General features: G+C 41.5%; 1 protein-coding gene across 3 annotated transcripts in view; it reads left to right on the top strand.

Annotated features, from left to right (window-relative positions):
• Positions 1–12,409, top strand: part of layna (layilin a) — a 99,084-nt gene that overhangs the window by 44,483 nt on the left and 42,192 nt on the right. The window lies entirely within an intron of this gene.

Consider the following 12,409-nt stretch of genomic DNA (forward strand, 5'->3'; position numbering starts at 1 on the left):
ATCTATGAGAAATCCAGACAAATTTAACGGGCTGAGTGGTCTCTTGTTTGTAGAAATTCTTATGTTCAAATGTGGCATACAACCAAACATAGCAAATGAAATAACTCTCAACACGGCAGTATATTTCATATTTATACCAATTTAGTAACATAGTTGCCATATCTCTCTCTCTCTCTCTCTCTCTCTCTCTCTCTCTCTCTCTATATATATATATATATATATATATATATATATATATATATATATATACATATTGTAGCAGTAGAGGCGTGTGTCCACCTCTTGAACCCTCAGGTACCACTCCAAACACCAGGTGAAAGTACAAGACTCTTTTATTGTACAATAGTACAGTGCACCAGGCACCCTCCACTCCACACTACTCATATAAATCAATACACTATCACAAATACTCTCTCCTCCTTCTCCCAGACACTTAGCCACCCTACCTCCCAGCTCAGCTCAGTGTCTGGGCTTTCCCAGAGTCCTTTTATACACCCTGACCTGGAGGTGTTCCTGCCCAACAGTCCACAATTCCTTATTCCTTCCGGGTCAGTGTAAACCGTCCTTATCTTCAACCTGGAAGCACGTCATCTGTCCTGCTCACTTGACCAGGACGTACTTCCAGGTTATAGGGCACATATGAGTCCACGGGCTTCCCGACAGCGACTCTCAGTGGTCCCCAAGGTATCCAGCAGGGCTGTGCATAAAAACTACATAGTCCATGAGGCCCTGCTGGAATTCGGGGCCCGTCCATGCTGTCGGGAGAGCTCTTCCTGGCGGCCTGGGGGTGAGAGCCGGAATAGGAAGCCGGCAATCTATCACTATATATATATATATATATATATATATATATATATATATATATATATATATATATGTATATATATATATACTAGTGCGTTCTCCCCCTGCTCACTTCGCTCACCAACCTCCCCAGCCTGTGCTACTCACCAGCCACTTTGTGTCCCTGCTGTTCGTGCTGTGAAGAGGGGGGCTGAACACACCCCAAGGAGACACGGTCGCTCCTCCAAAACCCCCTCTTAAACGGTGATACAATGGGAAAGAAATTGATTTTTTTTTTTTTTACCTCCTCTTTGCCCAATCAGCTGCTGGCTTGCTGCTGCTGCTGTGCCATGTGATCTGCATCTTGCACGGTGCTTTGAACAATTAAAAGCCTGTACAGCAGCTGTCCTACTCTTTGGCTTTTATTTCCGGCCCCGGGCGTGGTTAAATCTCTTGGCACAAAGTCTCGTCTCATGGGAAGTGAGTTCTTGATATTTTTTTAGTTTAGAATTTAAAAACGGAATAAAAATCTGAAAATCTAACATCACATTAAAGTTTGATAAATTCTGAAAAGAATGTTACCAAACATATATATGTAGGTTTTAAAATAAGCCCAATTTAAAGCGTGACAAAAAAGTCACATAAAATCGTTGCACTTTTAGGCTTAGGATTTTATATATATAGAGAGTAGATATATACATATATACAGTATATAAAGCAGTAAGATGTCTAGCTGGCCAGCATCCGAGAACCTTGCCTGCACGTAATGTTGTCTGCTGTCCACAAGAGGGTGGGAATGTCCAATGAAAAAAGGCAACAAGAAGTACAAAGAAAGGAATGTAATGCATGTCCAGTGAACAGAGGTTTGTAAATGCACAACTTGATTGAAACAGGTGGACTTGCCATTGTACCATAAAGCCCATTTTAATAAACAGCCATTTTTCTGTGTAAGGTTTTAATTTATAATTTCAAAGCTCATGTAAAGCATATTTTTTGCCCCACTCAGTTCATGGAATAACATCTACATCATGTTTGCCTCCTGGAGATAAGAAGACATCCTCTTAACATATGGTGTTTTCTTTGAGAAGCTAGGGGTGGCAGCTTTTTAATATCCAGATTCCTCTTCCCTAAAGCCATCAGGCCTCACTCAGCATCTAGCACATGAGACCACTAAATACCCATCTGTGGTCAATACACTTTTATTTTACTACATGAAACTAACTCATATAACAATTGTTTTAAATAAAATTTAGTTTTTAAAACAGGTCTATTGACTGATTAATTACTTTTGCATGATAAGTATGATACATTTTAAATAGTTCTCTCTAATATTGGTTTATTGTTGCTGCAGTCTGACTCCCAGATTCTAATTTTCTTCCACATATGTAAAGTTGCCAATTATAAAGCTGTGTAAACTCATCTTTTTCCCCATAAACCTAACATAGATTTACTCCCATGAAGTAAGTTATTAATACCATTACATACTGGTTTAAGATAGCCATGGTCATCTTACAATGGTGAGAAGAGTAATGCCAGTGAAGGGTGACAAGATGTAATGGGTGCCAAAAAACAAAGAGCAACTAAACAGCAGACTAAAATATCTTTATCATGTAAAAAGAACTTATGAGAGTTGAATTCATAAAGTGGTGTAAGAGGATGGCTATTACTGTATTATGGCAACCCAGGGAAACACAATGATCACTTCATCTTTCTCTGTTCTGATTTTTTCTAAAAAAATGCACTGGAAGATTTAGTCTAACTTGACACCATTATAGCTAAAGAATTTAATCAATTGGGTTTAGATTGTCTGTTTGCACTGTAAGAAAAAACTGAAATAAATTAATAACAACACAGATAATATCGAAACATTCAAGCATTAGCGGGCACATTTATACTCTACTAAAATCTATTTTATTCTGTCATCTTCATTTACCTGTACGTTCAGATTTGAAAAAGGAAAATAAATTTATTAGATCTATGGATTCTGTTTAAGAAATATAATCAATTATTCTTGTTCCTGTACAACTAATATAAAGATAATAAAAATTAGTAAAGTTGTACTCTGTCAGTTTCAAAATTGAGCCTTTTAAATTGATCAAAACCTAACCTCCATTCAGCTATGACTCAACATTGGTTGAATAGTTTGGCTGTTGCTAAGAATTTAGAATAGGGATAATCTCCACATTTACAACTGCTATATAGTGACTGAGCAAAACTAACTATATAAAGTACTTTTTTAGCTAAAAAGAAAAACAATATAACCAAAGCTTAAAGAGGTGTTTTTAGTCCAGAGATCTTGAGTAGATTGTAGTCATGTTTACCTCAAGCCTTAGTGCTCATAACTTCTTTTTTTGTCGGACATTTCATACTGCTGTGGTGGGCTGGCGCCCTGCCTGGGTTTTGTCTCCAGCCTTGCGCCCTGTGTTGGCTGGGTTTGGCTCCGGCAGACCCCCGTGACCCTGTAGTTAGGATATAGCGGGTTGGATAATGGATGAATGGACATTTCATACTGGTGTAAATTTGTGATTTGTATTCATAATCCAAAAAAATGAAGTAACAAAAGAAAGATAGTGCTCATCCATGGCTACACACAATCCTATTTTAAAAACAAAAACATCTGAAATTGAAGGACACTTACCTGTTTCCAGTATCCCTAGGCCTTACTTGTCATGTGTGAATGCTACTGATTTATTGGGTTACCCTGATATGCGGTCAACAGTCTAGCCCCAGTAAACTTGAAAATTTGAAAGATTTTATGTGTGGAAGAGACTAAAACAATTTGCTGGATTGCCACGAACTAGAGGTAGAAACTTCACCTTTGGTAACTATTATCTAGCGAGTAGTCTTGCTGAAGCAGGATGTATGATATATACAATACGTCTGGAGGAAACCATAAGTGAATTTTGCTTAAAACTTGGTGGAAACAATTAGATGGCTCACTACGTGTCAAATTTCTGAACCAATCCAACGCCTCATGAAGGCGGCGCTCAAAGTACAGTAGGAGCAGTGAGTTTGACCTGCAGAGATCAGAGATGCTCTCATTAACGTGGTCCAACAGACAGCAAGCTTCTGTTTATGAGGAATTGTCTACAGTCAAAATGTCTCCTAATAAAAGCCTATTTGATATATAAATGTGTGTCGGTGTGCAAAGAGCACAATGCATGTTTTAAAAATAAAAAGCTGATGCAAGGGACCTTTCTGTAGCATCAGATTATACATTGACATTCAACGGCATCAGTGGACGAATGGGAAACATGAACGATATGTTGTCACAGTTGCTGTGTGTGTTCTTTGATGTTCAGTGTTACAGTCATAGTGTAGGAGTCAATGTAAGCTTGAAAGAATTGGCAGCTACATTCATGAAAATATGAACTGCAAAATATGCATGTGGAGTAAACTGAGTAAAAAATATGCATGTGGAGTAAAAAGGACTGCTGTTAAGGGGGCTGAAAACGAAGAGCCACAGGAAATGGACATTTCAACAAATCAAATCTACCCAACGATACCAATAAAGCACGGATCAGGGCTGCACAGAACCCACCTTGTGACTGCACATCTAAACGAATAACTAAAAAAATTTAACATTATTGTCTAATTGGAAATGCAAACATGCCATGGCAAAATAGCTACAGTGTTTTAACACGTTGTACATCCATACACCATAATGCTTATCGAAACTCTGTTTGCTGTTGTTATGTCATATAGTGATGCAATACTCAAAATGATATAAAGACATCTAACGCAAACAGTGGCACTTCTTAAATATGTGAAACTCAGTAGCTCTGCTAGATCTATGTGTGTGTGTGTGTGTGTGTGTGTGTGTGTGTTGTTGCATGCAATAAGAGGGTGGATCAGTGCAGTTTGTGTCAGAGAGGAGTTAATTCCAGAACCGCCATTCTCGCCAAAACTCTCCATCGAACCCCCAAACACTTTACTGCAAACAATCGCATATTGTCTAAGATGTACATATTGCAAACATAGCATTTCTCCCCTAACCCACCAAATACGCTGCCTCCCAGAAAACCATAATATGAGTGTTTAACTTTTATAGGAATAATTGAAACTGTACAGAAGTCTTTTTTTTTCCTTCTTTGCTTCTTTCAAAAACCAAATATTATTCTAATGTCCACTTAACGTTGAAAATCAGTAAGAAAATCTTTGAATCTGGCTGGCCAAGTTCTGGAGATGGTTTCAGTGGGAGGGTGCAATATCTCAGGGCCTTCAGTCTGTATATGACCAGATGATCCTGCAGTTGAATCGAGCCACTTAGCTTGGTACTGGGGGTGCAGGTGCACTGCGGAGGCAACTTACATGCCATTGGGAACCATCAGCTAGACAAAATGTGCCAGGTCTTAACTGGCTTATTACTTTTAAAGAAGAAGACCAAAAAGATTTCAACTTGTGATCTTGGTGTGGTCTCCAGGCCCTGTCCCAATGTGATACAGTTATGTTAGTTAGTCATTCATTTTGACCCGGTGTGACCTATCAAAGTGTTGCTTCATCTTATTCTGGTTTTTGGACACATTGTTGAGTGTATGAACTGGAGTGGGCAGAGATGGATGAGATGATCCAGTTGAAGCTGAAGTTTATGACCAATCATAAAAGCTGCTATTGAACTGCCTGTAGTTGAGTGCTGTGTAGCGTCTAGAAAAGTGTCGAAAGAAAAGTGCATCCATCCGCCAAATGTGTTCTTATGCCATTTTTTAAAGTTTTATGTAGATGCTATACACCCCCCACCCTCATTAGCCCAAGGGTAGTAGAATGCTGTGTGGATGTGTCTAATTCCTTTACTCGTCAAAAAACTTGTAAATTGACTGGAAGTAAATTGTGGACCATTGTCCATTGAAACAGCCACTAGCAACCTCCAGCGAGCAAAAATGGACTCCAAAAACTCAATCATGGCTCTGGTCATGACTAATCCAACTGTGGCTACATCCGGCTACTTAGAATGTAGGTCATATGCCATCCACATTACTAACCGAGAATGCTAAACCGGATGGACGCAGGGACATCCGGCCATGGGCCGTAGCCGCAAAAAGACGTACTGCGCAGGCGCCCCAAGAAATGAGGCGCCGCGAGAGGCGGCTGCGACCAAAGAAAAGCCGCGACCACAGAAAAAAGGAGTGAGTACAGAAAAAAGGAGTCAAAGAAATGAGGCGCCGCGACCACAGAAAAAAGGAGTCAGCACAGAAAAAAGGAGTCAAACGCCGCACGAAAGCCATTGCACACGAAACTAGCACACAAAAAAAAAGAAGCCGCTCGCGCCCCACAAATCCCACACCCACCTCCAAGCACCCCCCCCCCCCCCCTACAAGCAACGGACAGGACACACACAAAGAGGACGATTCAACAAGCCCCTGGCACACAAAAAAAAAGAACCTGCAACCCCCCCCCCCCCCCACAAGCAACGGACGGGACACACACAAAGAGGAGGATTCAACAAGCCCCTGACACACAAAAAGAAAGAAGACGCTCGCGCCCCACTAATCCTACCACCCCCTCCAAGCAACACCCCCCCCCCCCGACGCCGGCAAAGCACACAGTGCCGCACGAATCCCATTGCACACGAAACGGGACGCACACAAAGAGGAGGATTCAACAAGCTCCTACCACACCAAAAAAAAGAAGCCGTGACCGCCACACCAAGCCCATTAGCGACGAAACGGGACAGACTACGGACATGGCACACGAAACGTTCACAACAACGACGATTCAGACCCATAAACACACTAACATCAATAAGAAGTGACACCCAAAGCCCCATTTCTAAAGGAACCGTCCGCAGACTTGCGCCACTTAGCTGACAACGCGTTCAATAATGAGTCCACTATTGAGGAAAATTCATTGGGATTAATGAATGTCATTTGCAATCATTGTCATTCACTTAACTTCCCTGAAGAAACAACTGGCAATACAAGTAATGAATTTACACGTTGTTGTCAAAAGGGTCAGATTAGACTGCCTCCTTTACATTCATATCCTGAATATCTACAGAAGCTTCTAACTAACGATGTACCTGAAAGTAAAAACTTTATGAACTGCATTAGATCCTACAATAATTCATTTGCTTTTGCATCTACCGGAGTAAATATCAGGCCACCAAAAGGCAATGGCCCATACTGCTTTCGCCTATGTGGACAAATATTGCATCGCATTGGAACAGTGCACCCTGAAACAAATCAACAACGCAAATATGCACAAATCTACACACAAAGCCCCATTTCTAAATGAACCGTCCGTATTAAACATACGTCATCTCAACACGTTCACACTATGCAGCATAGGTGGATCTCATTACAATAAGGCACTATTAACCGTTCAACCGCAGAAAAGGCTCCATATTAACAGTGAGTGCGATCCTCCTTATTACTTATCCATATTTATCACGCTCAACAACAAACAAGTCATAAATTCACGATCACAGGTACAAAACGATACGGCTCAGATAACGGGACCAAACACAATTCACACTATGCAGCATAGGTGGATCTCATTACAATGAGGCACTATTAACCGTTCAACCGCAGAAAAGGCTCCATATTAACAGTGAGTGCGATCCTCCTTATTACTTATCCATATTTCTAACGCTGAAGAACAAACAATTCATGAATTCATGATCACGGGTACAAACCGATACGGCTCGAGTAACGGGACCAAACACACGAACCCGCATGAAAAAAAACAATACACGTCGGCTCCAACGCGCTTCTGAAACTCTGGAAGAAAAAATGTCTCAGCTCCAAAAACGCAAAGCTCAACTAACACAGTTACAGAAACGAACCCAAATGGACAGACACACTGAACGTGGACGCATGCAGCGCGCGTCTCACACTACTGCATCGAAACAGGCACGGCTTCAAAACGAAACACCTCCCGTCTCAGACATACAGAAACGGCAGCGAGGGGACAAAATAAATAAACGCGGACGTCTACACTGCGCATCTCAAATGCCGGAAACAAGCAGGCAAGACTCCAAAAAGAGAAAGCTCAACTGACCGACATACAAAAACGGGCAAGGCTCAATACAAACAATGCACGCCGTAAACTACAACGGGCTTCTCACACCTCACAGGCAAATCGAATACAGCTTCAAAACAACACGTCCCAAATACTGGACATACAACGACGCGACTTTCAAACGGCACAAGCAAAACATACACGTCACGGACATCAACGACAGACACCTGCTAAACGATTGCGCCAGTTAGCTGACAACGCGTTCAATAATGAGTCCACTATTCAGGAAAATTCATTGGGATTAATGAATGTCATTTGCAATCATTGTCATTCACTTAACTTCCCTGAAGAAACAACTGGCAATACAAGTAATGAATTTACACGTTGTTATCAAAACGGTCAAATTAGACTGCCTCCTTTACATTCATATCCTGAATATCTACAGAAGCTTCTAACTAACGATGTACCTGAACGTGAAATCTTTATGAACTGCATTAGATCCTACAAATCGGTATCCACTATGAACATTAACAGTGGCACTGCATATGACATCCGTCTTGCAAAACTGTTAATTATGGATGAATGTACAATGGCATCCACTCACTTACTCAACACCATTCATAAACTTCTACAAACGTTTATGAATAATAATCTTCCCTTTGGAGGAAAGGTACTTTTATTAGGAGGAGATTTTAGACAGTGCTTAGCTATTGTTCCACATTCCATGCGCTCAGCTATTGTTCAGTGCACCTTAAAATACGCAGACAATTGGCATTGCTTTCAAAAGATACAGTTAGTACAAAACATGCGATGTCCACATCCAGATCATAACAATTGGTTATTACAACTGGGACATGGTACACTCACCAATACAGATAGACTTCACCCAGATATTATTACAATTCCTCAAGCCTTTATCTGCGCCGACTTAGTTACAGACAGATTTGAAACAGCAATCTCATTAGACCAAATGCCCCTTTTAACACAACGCACTATATTATGTCCAAAAAATATTAATGTGGAAAACATAAATACCCAAGTCATTGCATTACTTCCTGGAGAGACACAACTCTTTCTAAGCTCTGACAAAGTTGACTCTGATCACGATAATGACCATCTTCATTGACCTTACAAGTTCTGACCTGGAATTACCTTTTACACTTAAACGGCGTGTACAAAGAAATTTTCCAATAAACCTTTACACTGTGCCACACACTTTATTGTTTGCTTTCTATTTGCATCATCTACACCTTCACACTATTCTATATCTCATTCATACGTCACGCTCTTTCTCATTCCCAACACCAGGGGTTGGCGAGCGAAGCGAGCAGGGGGCGGAGCCCCCTAGTAATAAGAGAATGCTGATGATGTGGAACACCATGCAACTTGCCACAGATGTCTAGCTGTAGACTTAACAAGGCACTGAACTGGCTGCAAGGGGGTATAGGTGGATGACCCATTTTACCACTAACAAGGCATGCAGGGCATTCTTTGACCAGATCTTCAATATCAGCATCAATCCCTGGCCACCACACAAGGTTGTGACATCATTGCTTAACACAGACAATACCCAAATGGCCTTCATGTGCCATAGCCAGGACATGTGCTTGAAGAGACCTTCGTACTAGAGTACAGAGACCATGAGCAATGCAGCTGGAACTGCAGCAAGTAAATTCATCCTTGAAACAATGGAATGATATTATCGCAGCCAGTACTTGAGTGGGCCAAGTTAAGTGAGCATATGATCTTGCTCTGAGGCATGCAAGCAGCTCCTGGAGTGACACCAAGGCTTGTAGAGGTGGTTGAAGAAGACAAACAAATTCAGGTTCAGCAGAATCACGGCAGGGAGTTATGACTGGAGGAGCTGAAAACAGAGACAGTCGGTCAGCCACCACATTGTGGTGCCCAGGAGTATACTGGAGTTTTAAATTGTACTGCTGGAGACAGTCAGACCAGCGGAGCAGTCTTTGTGGCCGGTGGCCAGAACCAGTTGTAGCAAGCAGTGCAGTAAGAGCTTTGTGGTCAGTTTTTAGAGTAAGTGTACGACCATATAGATACATGTGCCACCATTCACAAGCCCAGATACATGCCAGTACCTCTCACTCACTGACAGTATTTCTGTTCACCTGGTTTAAGAGCTCTAGAAGCAAATGCAACCGGTTTAGGAGTATTTTGACAGGAAATATAGATAGTATGCAGTCATAGCCAAAAAAGAAGTAACCTGTGCTACTGATGTGGGCTTTGGAATTCTCTGAAATGCCCGCTTCTGTGTTAGACTGGAGTGGGGTTCAACTATCTACAGATAGTCAGAAACCCACAAACTCAACTGAAGGTGCAGAAACACACATTTATCACCATTAAGAGTAAGATTATGCCTGGCCAGTGCTGAAAACACTCTATTGAGATGCTTATCATGGGTAGAGAATGTGGGACCATGCACAATTATATCATCAAGGTAAATGACAAACCCCTGGAATCCCTGCCAAGATGGTCGACGTTATTTTTTGAAAGCAACTCGGACCTGAACTAAGTCCAAATGACATCCTAGTATATCGCAAAACCCCGATGTGAGTGACAAATTCAGTCAGGTCTCGACTGCTGAGGTCGAGTGGCGCCTGCAGATATCCCTGACGGAGATCTAACTTTGTAAAGATAGAAGATCCATACAATTGTGTAGTTAGCTCCTCTGATGTTGGCAAAGGGTATTTGTCAGGAATGGCTGCCTTGTTTAGTGCCCTTAGATCAACACAGATTTGTAGTTCCCCTTTTTTTTTGCAACAGCCAAATTGGAAATCCATGGGGTAGCATTAATAGGTTCTATAATTCCAACCTCTAGGAGGCATTGCAGCTCACAGAAAGCCAGTGGCATGCAGCATATTGTGGCTAGATGACAGGACACACAGTGGGATCTAGCAAAGGCTGGTGATGAAAGGAAGAGACAGTCAACTTCATTTAAAAGTGATTGCCACTTCTGTTGTCAAGGGGAACAGATATTAGATCCTCTAGTCTCAACAAGGGTAAAACCAAGGCTGTTGAAGGGTTCCAGGCCTAAGAGGTTGGCACCATGGAAGGAGACATGAAATGTGAATTTAGGATGAAACTTAGAACCATAGCATACTGATAGCTCAACAGAACCCACAATGTCAATCTTAGAGCTGGCATAGCCACAGAGAGTGGTGACTAGAGCAGATAGCTGGAGATCTGGGAAAAACTGCTTCTTAATCTTTAGATTTAACAGAGACACTGTTGCCCCAGTATCTAACTAAAGCAGGAGGCATACATTGTCTAGTTCCACTATACAAGTCTTAAAAGAGGTACGCATGAATGTCACATTATGAATTGTCACAGGCTTTGACGATGCCGGAACAGAATGAGAAACGTTTGCGAAATGATTTGGCTTTTTTGCAGCTCTGGAGTATCTGACCAAGGGCTGGGACGCTCTGCTCTCTTGTAGCATATGATTTAGAGCCCCAATTTCCTCAAAACTGTTGGGGATCTTGGAGGAAGCTGTCACATAAGCTGCACGCTGGGATTCTCATTGTAGTTGTCTGAGTCCTCTGTGCACTGCAGTGCTTGAGCCGTGTCTCCTGTCACTGTTGAGGAAGCTGACTCGATCTGAAATGCAATGGATAGCACAGATAGGGTTAAATCATCCAATACTAGCTAGAGCTTTTTGTGGACTTATGCATTGTTAGTGTGCTCTGCCAGTTGATCCCTAATAAATTCATCTTATATTTCTCTGAACTTGCATAATCTGGCTAAATCCATTAAGTTAGCCACATAGTGAACCGACTCGCCTGCCTGCTGTCTCCATTTATGAAACAGGATTCCGCGGAGGATAACACTTTGTGAGCAGGAGAAGAAGGTCACAGCAGTGGATTATATGGCTGCCTTTTCCCAAAGTGTTAAACACGCGCTATCCTGCCATTCCTAGACAGTGTAGAAGCAAGGCTCTCTTGCTCGCATTACTTACATTTTCAATTAACTATGTTTAAAGTGCAAAATCCAAATCAAGAACCAGGAGGTAAGTTTCAAAAGACTCCAGCCAGCAGGTCCAAGGTCCTAGAGCAGGGGTCTCCAACACGTCGCTCGCGAGCTACCGTTAGCTCGCAACCCCTTTCCAAGTAGCTCACCAAAGGGTTAATGAATCCTACATAAATTTGAAAACTTGATTAGTCAAATTAGGGCTGGGTGATCTTTCCAAAAAATCATATCACGATCCTTTTAACACAAAATCACAATCCATAATCTTTTCAATGTGGCATACATTTAAGAGAATATCCAAACTCAAACTCATCAAGACCTAAGTAACACTTTATTTTAAATATCAAACAAAGTTGAATTCAATTGTTCTCTTGTTCACTAGCTAAGCGGAGTTAATAATAATAGTTAAGGAACACGCCACGAAGCCGGCGAATGAGTGAGGAAGGCCCCTCCCCTTGGCCCATTGCGTGGATCTCGGAATTGCACAAATAAATCGGTACTGCAAGCGAACTATGATACATAGTGAAATGAGAGAAGTCGCAAAATCAACCGGAATGTTCAAGCAGATTATAGAAGAAAACCCGATCTAAATCCATTAAGTAGTTCTCTTGTGGAAAGTGGATAGACATACAGACAGACAGACATTGAATTTTATATATTATATATTAGCAAACCTTCAAAATAA

The sequence above is a fragment of the Erpetoichthys calabaricus genome, chromosome 9 (genome assembly GCF_900747795.2).
Source record: "Erpetoichthys calabaricus chromosome 9, fErpCal1.3, whole genome shotgun sequence".
Classification (NCBI taxonomy): Eukaryota; Metazoa; Chordata; class Cladistia; order Polypteriformes; family Polypteridae; genus Erpetoichthys; species Erpetoichthys calabaricus.